This window comes from Megalobrama amblycephala, linkage group LG6 (assembly GCF_018812025.1).
Source record: "Megalobrama amblycephala isolate DHTTF-2021 linkage group LG6, ASM1881202v1, whole genome shotgun sequence".
Classification (NCBI taxonomy): domain Eukaryota; kingdom Metazoa; phylum Chordata; class Actinopteri; order Cypriniformes; family Xenocyprididae; genus Megalobrama; species Megalobrama amblycephala.
Genome location: NC_063049.1, coordinates 23,441,180 through 23,456,014, shown reverse-complemented (window position 1 = coordinate 23,456,014; position 14,835 = coordinate 23,441,180). Strand labels below are relative to the sequence as shown.

The 14,835-nt window shown below is 36.3% G+C and overlaps 1 protein-coding gene and 1 long non-coding RNA gene across 7 annotated transcripts in view; both read left to right on the top strand.

Annotated features, from left to right (window-relative positions):
* The window catches only part of ncam2 (neural cell adhesion molecule 2), a 241,160-nt gene that overhangs the window by 28,751 nt on the left and 197,574 nt on the right, over nucleotides 1-14,835 (top strand). The gene's annotated exons all lie outside the window — the stretch shown is intronic.
* On the top strand, nucleotides 1,854-14,276 carry LOC125270178. The gene is made up of 3 exons (XR_007185287.1): nucleotides 1,854-1,956; nucleotides 2,310-2,466; nucleotides 13,089-14,276. It is a non-coding gene; the product is annotated as an uncharacterized LOC125270178 (long non-coding RNA).

Here is a 14,835-nt window from a genome sequence, read left to right as displayed (position 1 = left end):
ATTCAGCTTTGCCATTACAATAATAAATTACATTTTAAAATATATTAAAATAGAAAACAGATTTTTTTTTAGTTATAAATATAATATAATAAAATTAAAGCCATTTAACATGAATTTGAAAACTATCATAACTTTAAACAGGTCTAAACAAGTCAAAACATGATTTCCGGTAGCCATTATAATAGTATTATAGACAGGGGTGCACATTAGAGGTACGCAGGTACGCATGCGCGGTAAAAATAAACTATGCGTAGCAGAAAACATGGAGGGAAGCGCTTTTGAGTACCGGTTCACAGGGATACGTTTACTTACTGGAGTAGGATTTTTCTCCATCTCTGGTAAGATAGCAATCATGATAATATGTGTGTTCTTTAATTATTAGGTGTGCAACGGATCGCAGTTAATCCGTGATCCATACGGATAAGGTCCAACGGTTCGGCACGCATGTGATTCGCGGATTAACTGCTATATTTAACCATCATAGAGTGAAAGTTTGTAATTTGGACGTGTTTTGTCTCGCCAATTAACACATTCAAACGACTTTAAAAGCGGAAGAAGAGGCGAAAATCGGGACTCGCGAACTGTAATCTGTGCGCACAGCCCCCGAAACGCGCGCATGATGAGAGTCAGACAGCGCTCGAACACCGAATTAATTCCGCTTTCGCGTTTACTTGCGCTTGAAAGGAAACATACACACAAAATTATGTCAAAATAACTGTCTCGGCAAGTATTCTCTCGGTTATGTCATAAGTGAAGTGTTGAGAAAGAAACCGGATGTGTGTCAGTTATTCGGTCCGTGCTTTCCTTCTTAAAGTGACAGCAGCCTTTGCTGTCATTAATGTTAGTAAAAAAAAAAAAAATCATTATCATCATCTACCATGTTCGAGAGAAAAGAAGATAGTGAGGAGAGCAGTCAGGAGGAAAGTGATTAGGACAGCTTTTAGGATGTGTCGTGTAAAGTGTGAGTACCAAGCAACATCTCCAGGTACTCCCTTGAGAACCAGACCAAAAAAGTTATGTGCACCCCTGATTATAGAGTATGGGAATGATGGGCAAATTATTCGAAAAATACTTCAATGTGACAAAATATTTTTCCTTCTGCTCATTTTAAAATGCATGTTTAATAGTTCTCATGGCTTCTCAGATTGTTAAATGGCTGTGATTTCACATGCTATTGTTAGAGATCACAAAAACATTCAGTTTAATAAAAGTATTAGTGATGCTATTGATTTTGGCAGTATTATCATTTATGGTACTCTGTATAGGATTTTAAAAGAAAATAATCTGAAACATCCGTATTAAAACATGACATGAGTCTGGAGAGATTCACTGTGCAGAGATTAGGCCAGATATTCTTGCTGCTGAACACAAATTCATTGTTTTGAGAATTGTTTATTTATATGAAGAGTTTGAGATCTTTCAAAAAACAATGGATCTTCCCAGCACAATATATGTATAGTATTGGGTTTGTGATTGCCATTGGAGGTCAAGGCCTCCAAAGCATCTCCAATACAGCCGTTCTCATTAGGACAGAGGGATGCAGCGGTCTGTTTAATTACTGGGCTCAGTGATTCTTAGAACCAGCCTGTGCCTGTTAATTTAAAGCCCTGCTCCTCCAAACCACACTGCACCCGGCAAAAGATGAGTTTTACTGCCATCGGAGAATTATAAAGTGCAATAAATGCCATCCAGCACTACGATTCGTATTTTAAACCCAACAGACCCATCTACTTCTTTTTCATCTCTAAGGCAGCATGCAGTAAAACCATAATGCTTCTTTGACTCAGTTAATAGGAGCCAAGTTCCTATTTCACTGTGGAGGAATTAAATGCCGCTCTGTTTTCTGGGACTGGTGGAAATGAAGGATGAAAGGCTATGATCATACCTCCCGGCATGAAAGAATGTTTCTGTGAATGTTGTCAGGAAGCATATGCTTGGATGTCACTCCAGAGGAAGGTATAGCCTGAATTGCTAATGTTGCACTTAGCAGGCATTAAAGTGAAGTGCACTATACAAAAATGTCATTGCTTATCCTGCATTAACCGATAATTTGTCCTTTACCAACACTGCTTTTAAGGAAGGCTGTGTATAGCCAAGATCAGCTGAATAAATTAAAGATGTCTTCACATCATGAAAATGTATATTCTCCTTAATATTTAAAAAAAAGAAAAAAAAGAATTGTATGTACTATGTTACGTCCAGAGACGAAGTCTTTATTGATTTATATTTTCTTTAATGTGTGTTGTGTTTTTTGTCTTTGTTTCTTTCCTTGTTTTTTCTTGGCTCCTCCTACTCACTCTGCTTGGCAGGTAGCTGATTGCTCCCAGCTGTACCTGCTTACCAAATAAGAGTGAGCCAGCATAAAAGCAAAGCTCCAGCTACCAGACTTGGAGAAAACGTTCCCCCAAGAGCTTTCTCCAGAGCGTTGTCTTTGTCCTGCCTAGCTTGTTGCTGCAGTTACAGTTGGTGGGTGTTGTGCTGCTTAGTATTCTACTTTGGTATTGTAGTGTTTTTTCTTTTCTGTTCATAGTGATATCCTCCAACACTTACTTTTGCCATTTGTGTTAAAGTTTCACCTTTATCTGTTTGTTCATCTTTCTTGGTTGCTACTACTAACATCCTGCTTAGCAGCTACTTTAATATTTGCCTATTTGTGTTTTGCTTATTTGTTTTATTTGGAAGCTGTAGGGAGGTGGGCGCCATTAGAGGTTTAAACTACTAGAGTTAGAGGTTTAAACTACTCCAGTTAGGTTGTATTGTTTATTATTTTGGCCTTGTTCTCTCCTGAAGCTATTGCTTCCTTTTTTCTTTTCTTTGTATTTTATTACAATACCTTTTTGTATTTGTTCCATGAGCTCTGAAATAAAAAATAAAAAATAAAATAAAATAAAAATAAAAATAGAATAGAATAGAATAGAATAGAATAGAATAGAATAGAATAGAATAGAATAGAATAGAATATATACCCCTAGACTTATGTGGGACATAACAACTATAAAAACAAAGGATCCAAAAAGGGTGTTTCAATGTCATAGATGAACCACTTTTTGGTTCCTCATAGAACCTTTCAATGAAAAGTTCTTAAAGGAACCATTTTTTTTTTTTTTCTTGCGATGACAATTTTAATCTAAAGAAACTTTTTCCACTATAAAGAACCTTTTGTACAGTCAAAAGGTTCAATGGGTGTTACTTCATGGAACCATCGATGGATGTCAGTGTATCCCAATATTGTTTACATTTGATTGTGGCAATGGCTAATTTTGGGATAATGGACAGTCATTCATCTCTTTTGATTATTTTCTCTTTTTTAAGCAGTTTTGATCTCTAATAATTGTGGTAACATATCTACCATGGCATACATAACCATAGTTTGTATAGAATGGATGGATTTTATTTGTCAGTTTTTTTGTTTGTTTTGTTTTTGTTTTGTTTTTTTGAGATCAAGTCCCTGTTCTTTTCAGTGTGACCTTCACAGTTTGTGCAGCATATTTCAGTGTGGATTGTTTTGTAAACCTGCTTCAGTGAAATGCAGGCTTTGCAGAAAGGATGTTATAGAAGAATGGGGCAGTGCTGACTGTATTGAAGCTGACAGCAATCTTATAACCCACAAATAATTACTGTTACTCATTTCATGTACAAAGAGGCTGAAAAGCCCATTTAATTCTAAGGGTTAGGCAGATTTTGGTGGGGGGAAAAAACTTAGCTAACATTATCAGGGAAAAAATAAAATGATTAAAAAACATTCATGATAAGTTTACGATATGACCCTTTTAAATAACAAGCAAACTAGTGAATAAAGAAATTCACATTTTGTTGGGGTTGTGAGATTTTCATTAGAGAGATGAGCAGCAGATTAGTTGGACTTCATTTAGCACTAATGAGAATCCTGACCTCGCTTACAGAGCCAGATGTGAGCACTTGTGTGTTGTTTCATTCGTGATGAGTATTGGAAACGCAATTCTTATAACCTTCAGTTCGATGAAGTCCTGGATGAAGAGTTAATTGTTTCCTGGCCTTTACCTGTTTATCTGGTTAGAGTGAGATTGCACACTGTTATAAAACTATGGATGTGGGAAATTAAGTGCTTAACACACAAAAAAGCCTCTCTAAACAGATGAGTAATCAAAACACTTTAATGAACGGAAACAAACATGGCAGGGATGATTGAATATTGTTTGTGTGTTTTAACACGGTATAATTCACATATAATTCAAAATGGAGTGCAGTTTTGTGACGTATCTAACACAATTAGAGTCTTTCCATTCGGTGTCCGATCACAAGTGGCCGGGGGAAGACGCATTAGAAATGCTTATTACTACCAGGTGTAAACAGCAACGCGTCTCGGCTCAGCACTTGCATTCCGATCTCCTGAGATGGATCTTAATAGCTGTACAGAGGGCCAGTGATGTTTATTGTCTGGGTCAGTTCATCATGTGGTGCTGGGAGTCTGATGAGACGATCTCAAGAGCAGCCTGTGGTTAACCAGTGGCTGTGTGTGGTTCAGCATGCTTTGTCTTATAGTCATTGTCATCAGCATTGAATTTCTCTAGGGTCTTGCCTTTGTAGAACATTGTCTGATTACAAAGTGTCATTGGAGCCAGATGCTCAGCTTTATATTGGGATTTTTTTTTTTTTTTCTGAATTCAAAAAAAAGGAGGGGAGGGGGGGGGTAACCATATTGTCTATGTTTATGTGTTTTTACAATAATTGTTTAAAATTACAAGTGTTTGTTAGTTCAGGGATAAAATACTCAGTATTCTAAAACAAGGATGTGTTGAGTTGAATCAAATGATGTCCATTCATTGTTTTCCATTTTCTGCTCATCGCTGTCTCGTTGCTTACCTCAGTTTAGCCTGTGTTTAGTTTACCAAACTTTGCACTATTACTGGAGCTACTGGAGTTTGGGGCTGATGAGATTTTTTTTTTTTTTTCTCATACTGTATACTCACCAAGGCTGCATGGTCACACTTAAGATAATTCTCACTATTAACTAACTATTAACTATGACTTTTGCCTCAATAAACTCATTATTACTGCTTATTAATAGTTAGTAAGGTAGTGATTAAGTTTAGGTATTGGGTAGGATTAAGGGATGCAGAATATGGTAATGCAAAATATTGTCCTAACTTTTGAACAGTATAGTTTATATATAATCACCATATGTTCTATGCTCTGTTTTTCTTGACATGTCTTTATAAAAATCACAATGAATCTTTGTTCAGTCCCCAAACTCCATTTTGCTTTCGATTGCTGTCTTTCCAATAACATTTCACAAATTAATAATTTCTTTCTTTCTGTCTGCAAAAAAAAAAAAAGCCTATTTTCTCTGAATTTAACACATGGTAAATTCCCACTGAATTCTGGGCTGTTAACGTGTCATGCTCGTGACAGAGTGATGATATAAAGATATCGAGAGATCTTAAAGTGAGAATAAACAACAATCTGACTTCCACAAAACTGTCCCTCGCTCCAGGCCAAATCACACAACTCCCCATTCCGTTTCGCACCGCTTGCGTACTCTGAGGAATTATGATGGCCAAAGATGCAAAGGGATCTATCTGTATTCAGCTCACTCCTTCAAAGTGTTCAGACAAAATCAGACAATCCCAGAATATTTTACTCCTTGCCCACAGATCTCAATACTCATTAAAATACAACAGCAAAGTCTTTATTGTAAGGCTGCAAATGAATATATTTCTCACTCAAATTGCCTTATTTTTCCTGCACTGACTGATGTGTTTTCGACTGAAGTCCAGTGCTGAGCAGTACACGGGGCCATTGAGGAGCCATCTCTCGGCTGGTAATGGCCGTGAATGGCTTTCATTGTTTTTTAAACTTCTGCCATCATTTGTCTGGCGGTTGACAGCCTTTGCAGTGGAAGCTCAGTCTGCCAGCCATAATTATGCCCAATCACTGGTAGAGTGATGAGCGATGTCAAACGCCACTTTTTTCTCTCTGTCTGCTTTGTCCCGATAACTTCCTCCTTGGCATTTGAAGTGCCTCCTCCCTTTTGTTCTGTGCCTCTGCCTCTATATTCATCTGTCTTTGCCATTTTTTTCCACCCTTTTTCTCTTTATGTTCCTTTTGTGTTGCAGCAAAGGGATTACGACCCTGTCTTGATCGCTTGTAACCTGACATAAAGGAAATATTGTAACATATGTCCACAGGGCTCGAAAGATACTTCTAAGTTTAACCGATGACGTGGGCCAGGGGGCCATTGACTCGCACAGCTTTGAGGCCGGCACACTTTAATAATGGCTTTGCCCTTGAGGTTTTACTCGTATACTGATGGAGGCTTCCTAAACGAACCTCATGGCTGACTTGCCCCTGTTCAAAAAGAGCTGTGTGACATTGACATCGACACAGAAATTGATGGCATTGATTTATGATGTACATGAAGGACAAAAAAACAGTTCCAACATTTTCTATAGCAGAGATCTTTTTAAAGGGGCCCGGTGTGATGTAATAGGGATGCAGGCAAAAGTTCAGGTATAGGATAAAAAAAGATTGTGGTTTTAACTGTAAAAGACTGTAAAAATGCTACAGTAATAATCTTTTAATTGGTTAACAGTAAGTTTCCTTACTATATATGGTGAATAACTGTAATAGATCTAACTTACATTTAAAATACTGTTAGATTTACAGTTTTTGGAAGTATAATTTACAGTGAAAAAACATGAATTGACATTCCCATAATTCCCTGCATGACACATTACATTTGATGTGTTTTTGTTGAAATAACTGATTCTTCTTAGTTTTTATTTATAAGTTATGTACAGTAAGCTTTCACGTTACATCTAATGTTGTTAAATTAATGTTTATTGCACTTGGTTTCACATGTGTTACCATGATGGTGTTTAGTATTTTTGTGAATGACAAATTAGACCTTCTATACACTGCATTTACCTTCTCAGCTTGTTGAAAAGCTGCTTGTGATGAGCTTTGATTCATCATGTGACTTTCTCATCACCACCTGTTTTTGGTGGTTGTCATTACAAAGGTACATTATATCTGTTAATGAAATGCATTGCATCTAAGGCTGCATTTATTTAATCAAAAATACAGTACAAACAGTAATATTGTGAAACATTATTATAATTTAAAATACGTTTTAATACGTGATTTATTCTTTTGATCGAAAAGCTGAATTTTCAGCAGCCATTACGCCAGTCTTGAGTGTCGCTTTAATATGCTGATTTGATAATATTCTGATTTGATAATATCCTGATTTGGTGCTTAATTTTTGTGGAAACTGTGATACATAGATGCTGTTTTTTTAAAAAACAGCATTTATTTAAAATGGATTTTTTTTTTAACATTATAAATGTCTTTACTGTCCATTTTGATCAATTGAATGCATCCTTGCTGACTTAAAAAAAAAAAAAAAAAAAAAAGACCAAAACCTTGCGTTCAAACCATAGACTGTAAAAAAATATGGACGTAGCATCCGTGACGTCACCCATAGAGTTCTGAACAGCAGTTTTGAAGTGAAAATGAGGCCGCGGCCATCTTAGCTGCGCGTCACCGCACGTCACTCCCGGATAACTGAAAATGGGCAAAGAGGCGGGGAGGTGGTTTGAGCTGATATGACTGGTTGCTGAAACCACGCCCGCCTAGCTCGACGTGACCATGTTAGCAAGCAAAGGAGCTATCTATCTATCTTAGATACGATCTAAAATATTAATGAAGATAAGTTTTATCATCAGAACGTTCTAAAGGTTTACTGTCAATCTACGGTGTTTTTTAAGATATAGATCCTCCAACACCAGTAGTGTTGGTTGTGCAAATAACAACATGGAAAATCAAATGGGACTTCATACCTTTATAATGAAATAGAGATCGCGAGATGAATCCAATCTGTGGCACTTGGGTAAAATATGAGTGTCCATTGCAAAACAAAAAAACGTCACATTTCTTTTGAATGATCTGCTCTCTGTCATCGTTCTTCAAGAAAGGATGCAATCTGAGCAGCCTTTATGTTGTAAAACTGTATACGATCGTATCTAACAAACAAATGAGCCTGTGTCCAAAGTATATTTTTTTTTTTCAAAATAGTGCAGCAATTTTAGTTATAATATCCAAGCAGTGCTGTCGGATTTTGATATCCTCCTGGTATTGTCATTGTAGTAAATCTCACAACCAAAACTTTCAGCCAATGCCACGATCCAACAACGTGTGTTCTGTGTCTCTTCCCCATGCATGCACATCTACACAGACACACATCAGTCTCGAATATTATGCAGCAAGCCATATTTTATAATTGTATAAAATAATCGAGCACAAATACGGCTGAGATGCCAAATTCAGCGGCAGCTGAGATAACATGACTGCTCACAGACAGCAGCGCAATCTACCTGTCACTCAAGTGACCACTCCCTTAATTATGCAGAACTTTAAGGCTTAATATAATTTAAACGGATAAGTTATAAAAAAATTCACCCCCCTCAGAGTTGTCATGAAGGGAAAAAATAGCAGTATAGACCAAAACCACAATTTGAACCAACTTGTAAACATGTTTTTTTTCTGCTATAAACTTGGCCAATTTAACATGGGACTCTATGAGATTCTGCTCTCTTTTGGAGCCTGTCCCTAGCGGCCAGTCGATGAATCGCAGTTTAAGTTACTTCCGTATTGGCTTCACGAGAGAAAGGGGGAGGTTGCCGCTTGGTTCAAACAGTATCATTCACAAAAAAGAAAAAAAAAAGATATACATACATTTCAATCATGACAACTCTCGGAGTGAATAGATTCAACCAGCATTTTATTAGCATGGAGCATGGAATGTACATAGGCTTGATTTTGGTGGACGAGATCTGCTTACGCTGCTGCTGCTGCTGCTGAGCAAATACATAATTATTCAGCTTAGTCAAATATAACAAGAAAGGAAAGGCTGCTGCAGAATGATAGAACCCCCCGTAGCAGATCTCTACAGGTGGCGCTGGGGAGGAGGTGGGATTATAGGAGTTCTCATATTGTGCGGCGTGCTGATCGCAGCTAGGATACGGTATAAATAAAGCCACGTAAATGAGAAGTACCTCCGATTGGTTGGTGTCGCAGTACTAAAAGAACCAATCAGCGATAGATAGAGTTTCATGACTGAACTTTGTATATATATATATATATATATATATATATATATATATATATATATATATATATACAATTGAACGCTGTTCTTTTTATTCTATTCCTGAAATCTTCTGACACAAACAAAAGTTTACCAACACAATAATACTGTGCTTTCTTTTATTATTGTTTTTTTTTTTTTTTTTCTAAATATCTTCTACTATCTTATACATGTTAATTTAATAGCACTTTTCACCTGTCTGAAGTCTGTCTTCCATTTCTTAGATTTGTATCAGTGTAAGGCAAATATATTGATTTGTTTGATTTCACTGGGTTGTATGTATCTGGGCAAGCAGAAGAGTGAAGCCAGGCTGAAAGAAATAATAATAAAAAATAAAAAAAAACACGTGCCCTGTGGGAATATAGGTGCGTTACACTTGAGAAATGTGAAAGCTAACATAGTAACTGCGTGTTGTTGTTTTTTTTCTCCTTTGCTCTCTATTACATGGTGTCGGGAAATGGGGAAAAAAATGCCCCAGGAGGGTTGCAGACACATCTGTGTGTGCTATATGTTGGCCTCTGAAATGATGTGCTTTTACTGCAGGCTTTGTGTTCGACTTCTCTGTAAGAACTAGGTCCTGACATTTGCTTTGCTGAACTTCCTATGAATAGTAATATTCACTATATTAAGTATGATGATTATGCTTCTAAATGTGCAGTTCTTAACCATATGACATTTCTAAAGGGAAAATATTTGTGTCAATCACTTCTTATATGAGGATAATATTATTATCATCACTGAACTGAGATGCATTATTTAATTTTATTTTTGGCTCTTTAATTGAAAGCGACAATGGACAGGAGATGATGTAAATGTGAGGGAGCTTTTGAAGTTGTAGTGTTGCTGTATAAGCATGAATGCATTACAGATAAAATAGTGATAAACAATTTAGGAGGAATACGGATGTGAATTACAGAAAATACCTGTGATTATCATAGGCTGCCATTACCTCTCACATACCTATGTCTGCAAAATATCTCGCATTACACAATTCTTTGTGATGCATGTTTTAATGCCATTAAAGACATTCAACTCAATCATCAGATCAATTCTGCATCTGTATCCAGAGAACTTATCGTCTTGTAAAATGCAGCCAACTCTGTGAGATGGCTCCTCACTCTGTCCCTTTATTTACAACACTGCTCTCTTGTCCACATCGTAAGAGAGGCTGGAATTTACTGCAGGAAACAGAGCAGGTATCATGTCCTGCGCAGGGCGAGCCTGAAACCCACAGATCTTTCCTCTGATGGATTAACTGAGGAGGAGTGAGTGCGAAGCAGTGTTGTGGAAGACTTTGCCAGGCTACTCTTAATTTGATCACTCTTAATTCAATTTTTAAAAGGAGTTAGCTATGCTCCAAGCTGCTAACAAAAAGCTTCTAATTGACATTATTTAGGCGCTTAAGCGTATAATTATCTGATCATACTGTTCCGTTCTACAGTTAGATTATTTGTCTGGCACAAAAACACCTAAATTAGAGTAACAGCATTAAATTGAACTTAGTTTTATAATAAATAAAACACTCATTTATATGATTGAGTTGAAAACATAGTGATGAACAGCTCAGTTTAACTAAATATTCCACTTCAGAAAAGAAACACTTGGTTAAAATGAAACGGTGAATTATTTATGCAGTCATTGAATCATTTATTTAAATGACCATGTGAATGAACTGATTCACAAAAATGAATCGGAGCATGTTTTACTATTGCCTCAGCTTGCGCTACTTTACTTTAAATCTGTGAGCGCAATATCCATTCAAAAGTTTGGGGTCTTTGTAACCATGTAAAAGTCTTTACTATCACTTTTGATCAATTTAATATTTTGAAGAAATTCTGAAAAAGAGTATATTGGTTCCACAAAAATATTAAGCAGCTGTTTTCAACATTGATAACTAATGTATCTTGAGCACCAAATCAGCATATGATGATTTCTGAAGGAACACTGAAGATTAATGGCCACTGAAAAAATAAATTACATTTTAAAATATTTTAAAATAGAAAACGTTATTTTTCCAAAAGTTATTTGGAATGGCTGTGTGAGTGTGCATATATATATTAAAAAATATATTTTTTTCAAAAAAGTAGACTCTTACACTAGTAAAGAATTAACTTAACTTTATAGTGAGATTACTTTACTTTTAGTCAGTTATTCCCTAGCACAAGTGTGACGCTATAGAGTTGAAGAGGTATTGTCGCTCATAGAATTGTCCATGCTCCCATGAGCCCTCAGGAGCATTATGGGCATATGAACTCTGCTCAAGCCCCCCCATTCCCATCTGCAACAGATTTACAGCACTCTAGCCATTCTGCACTAAACTCGACTGCTGCCAGACCCTCTATGTGCGGAGAATGGAGGGTGTGACGGATGGTCAGGCTGACCCTGATGAAAGACCAAATCGACAATTCCCTCTGAAGCCCTTCATCATAATCGCCAGAAGAAGAGGATAAGAGGCCAGGACGAGTTATAGTAAAAAAGACAAGGCTGTGAATCATCAGTGCTTGTGCCGTTGAGAAGGTGTCAGTGAACCTGACAGGCATGTGAAATGGCACTTCCATGACCAGGCGCAATTGTTCAAGGGCTTTTGTGGAACTGTGGCTGGAACATAAATTGCAAACTTGTATCTTAGGGAAATTTAGCTTATCAAAGTGCACAAGTATGAACTGTTTCAGATTTGCGGTTAAACTGGAGCTTGTACATAGGCCTGTCTCAATAATCAATATATCGACTTATCGCGCAATATATGTACATGACCTCAATCATTTTTGGTGACGCAATATATCGCCCATTATGTTTACATGATAATGAATGTCACCAACATTTTGCCAATCATGCTGTCATCTGCAGTTCCTACACAGAGCAGTCATCGACAGGTGAAAAAAAGGCGTTATTTGAGGCATTATAGTGTTTTCCTGACAACTACAGACAGTTTGGAAGAACAAATGCTCTGCATTTCAAAGACGCAATCCACTGTTCTGGTGCAAACATAAATGTCTTTGTTCATACGGACGTCTGACTGCTAAGTAGGGTTTGAGTTTTCAGCAATAGTTCACCCTTTGTTTACTGAGAAAAGAAGGTCAGGGAAATGGAAAATCTCCATAGTGCCCTTTGTACATTTGCAGGGTTTTTTTTGTTTTGTTTTTTACTTGTTACTTTGCACTTTTTTTAAGAAAATATTTACCATTTTATTCAAGTTTTTTTTTTTTTTTTTGATCCTTCATTTCCATGATCTAAAGAATTAAATGGTTGTTGCATTTGAAAGTGTGTAGGCCTATACCTGCATTATTATGCTGTTATATTATGATTATATATTCAATGGCATAAAATGGTCTTAAAATGACAATAATAATGCAATTATTTCTTGAACAATATATTGCACAACAAAAAGTAGCTATCATGACAGGACTACTTGTACACCAAATCTCTAGTGGTGTGCTTAAGTACATTTTTCAAGGATCCGTACTTTCACTACAATCCAAAGTGTAACATATATGACTTTTTACTCCACTCTGATCAGTGCTTTTACTTTTGAAAGTTGAAAGGGATAGTTCACCCAAAAAAAATTCTGTTATCATTTACTAACTCTTAATTCAATCCAAACCAGTATGATTTTTTTTGTGAAACTCAAAAGAAGATATTTTGAATAATGTTTTAACTGTTTTTGCTCACATGATGAAAGTCAGGTTTGGAACGACATGAGGGTGAGAAAATGATGACAGAGTTTTAAAAGTAAGTACTTTTACTCAAGTAACATTTAAATCGAGTGTGTATAATTGTACTGCAGTAATATTGTATAAGAGTATCTGTACTTAACTCAAATAAATGATTTGTTTATGCCACCACTGCAAATCCTAAAGTTTACCACTCGGTTCCTGCCAATCCGTTTCACAACATCTTTCAGTCTGGAGGTTTTCAAGATTTGTGAAGTCTCAACGTTGACTGTTTGCCCTTTCTGTGACAGTTTCCTCCTGCAGTTCCGCATTCTGCTGTGCTGATGCTACATGACAGGTGTGAGGGCTTTAAGGATGCTGTTGCTGAATGAGATCCGCTGTATGGGATCCTCTTTTCCCGTCCATGTTATTTGGAGACGCGAGGTTCGACAGGTCATGTGCAGTGTGAAGTTTGGTTGCTTCACCGATGGAGATGAACTTCCTCTGAACCTCACCGGCAGATTGTGAAGTAAGCAAACAAAAACTGAATGCTGACAGGGACTCATATTTGATCACAAAGCCCCGGATATAGAATCCAATCTGGCTGGAACTTATCTGAGCTCGTAAGGATGCCATTGAGCATCTAGCTGAGCTTAGTGGGACACTTATCCTCGCTTTAATCCTGGCTCAAGAGACTGGATCAGAGGAGCATGAGCAGTAATAAAGATTAATCATCCAATAGAGTAAATCAATAATGCGGTCCAGGTACAAAGCAGGGACAGAGTTAGAGATGCACACATTTGAAGAAGTGTTTCTTTCACCGCTCACCCAATGAGAAGTGAACACATTTGAGTGGTGAAAGCACCCATCAGGATTGACAATGCTCAAACGAATATTTAAATTAACGTGCTTTATTTAAAATGCTAATGAGAGCGTTATCCATATTCAGCGGGTAGAGCTTGTTCAAGGTCATTGGAGAGCACAGGGAATCTGCATTACAGCTATGTAATTAGAGATGCGTCAGAGTTTAAATTGTTGCTCTTTCTGTGGCGTTCAGGAGGAAAAGAGCTCATTACTGTAATTAGCTGTTTTACCGGCACGGTTCTGCTTTCTGCCATGTGACCATACGTTTGTAGCTGAAAGCATCAATGTGTTGCTTCACATACTGCAGCTGTTTACAGCATGTTTGTTTGAGCCTTAAGGAGTATAAATCTTGCATATCCCAAGTGTTTAAGTTTAAAAATATATTGTTAATGAATCACTTTGAGAATTTAGTTAAGGAACTAAGGATTCTTCTCTGATATCATGCTCTTTCAGTGTTCAATTTTATTATATTAATGTATACTGGGTGTTGTTTATTGCTATTTATTTATTTATTACCTAGATCTGGCATGAAACTCTGATGATGCAGGCTGATGGGTCTTTAACTTAAAAGCGATAATAAATATATGTTTTCCACAAAAATATTAAGCAGCACTACTGTTTCCAACATTGATAATAATAAGAAATGTTTCATGAGCACCAAATCAGAATAATAGAATAGAATAGACTGGAATGGCTCCTGAAAAGCTTTAAATTACATTTTATATATATATATATATATATATATATATATATATATATATATATATATATATATATATATATATATATATATATATATATATATATATATATATATATATATATATATATATATATATATATATATATATATATATATATATATATATACAGGTATTTCAAATTGTAATGATATTTTACAATATTACTGTTGTACTATATTTTTGCGCAAACAAAATGCAGCCTTGGTGAACACCAAGAGAATTTAATTCAAAAGAAATGGAGAATTTATTCAAAAACATTAAAAAAAATGTACTGACCCCAAACTTTTGAACAGAATATAATTTGGCTACAGTCAATCAGATTGAATACTTTAGGTTTAGGGTCCTAAAATTGCAGACTGGAGTGATACTGAAAGCTGTTCTTTTAAGTATCAGACAAAAACGTGACGAACAATGAAAAGTGAGACTTTTGAAAACACTTAAGAGCCATGAG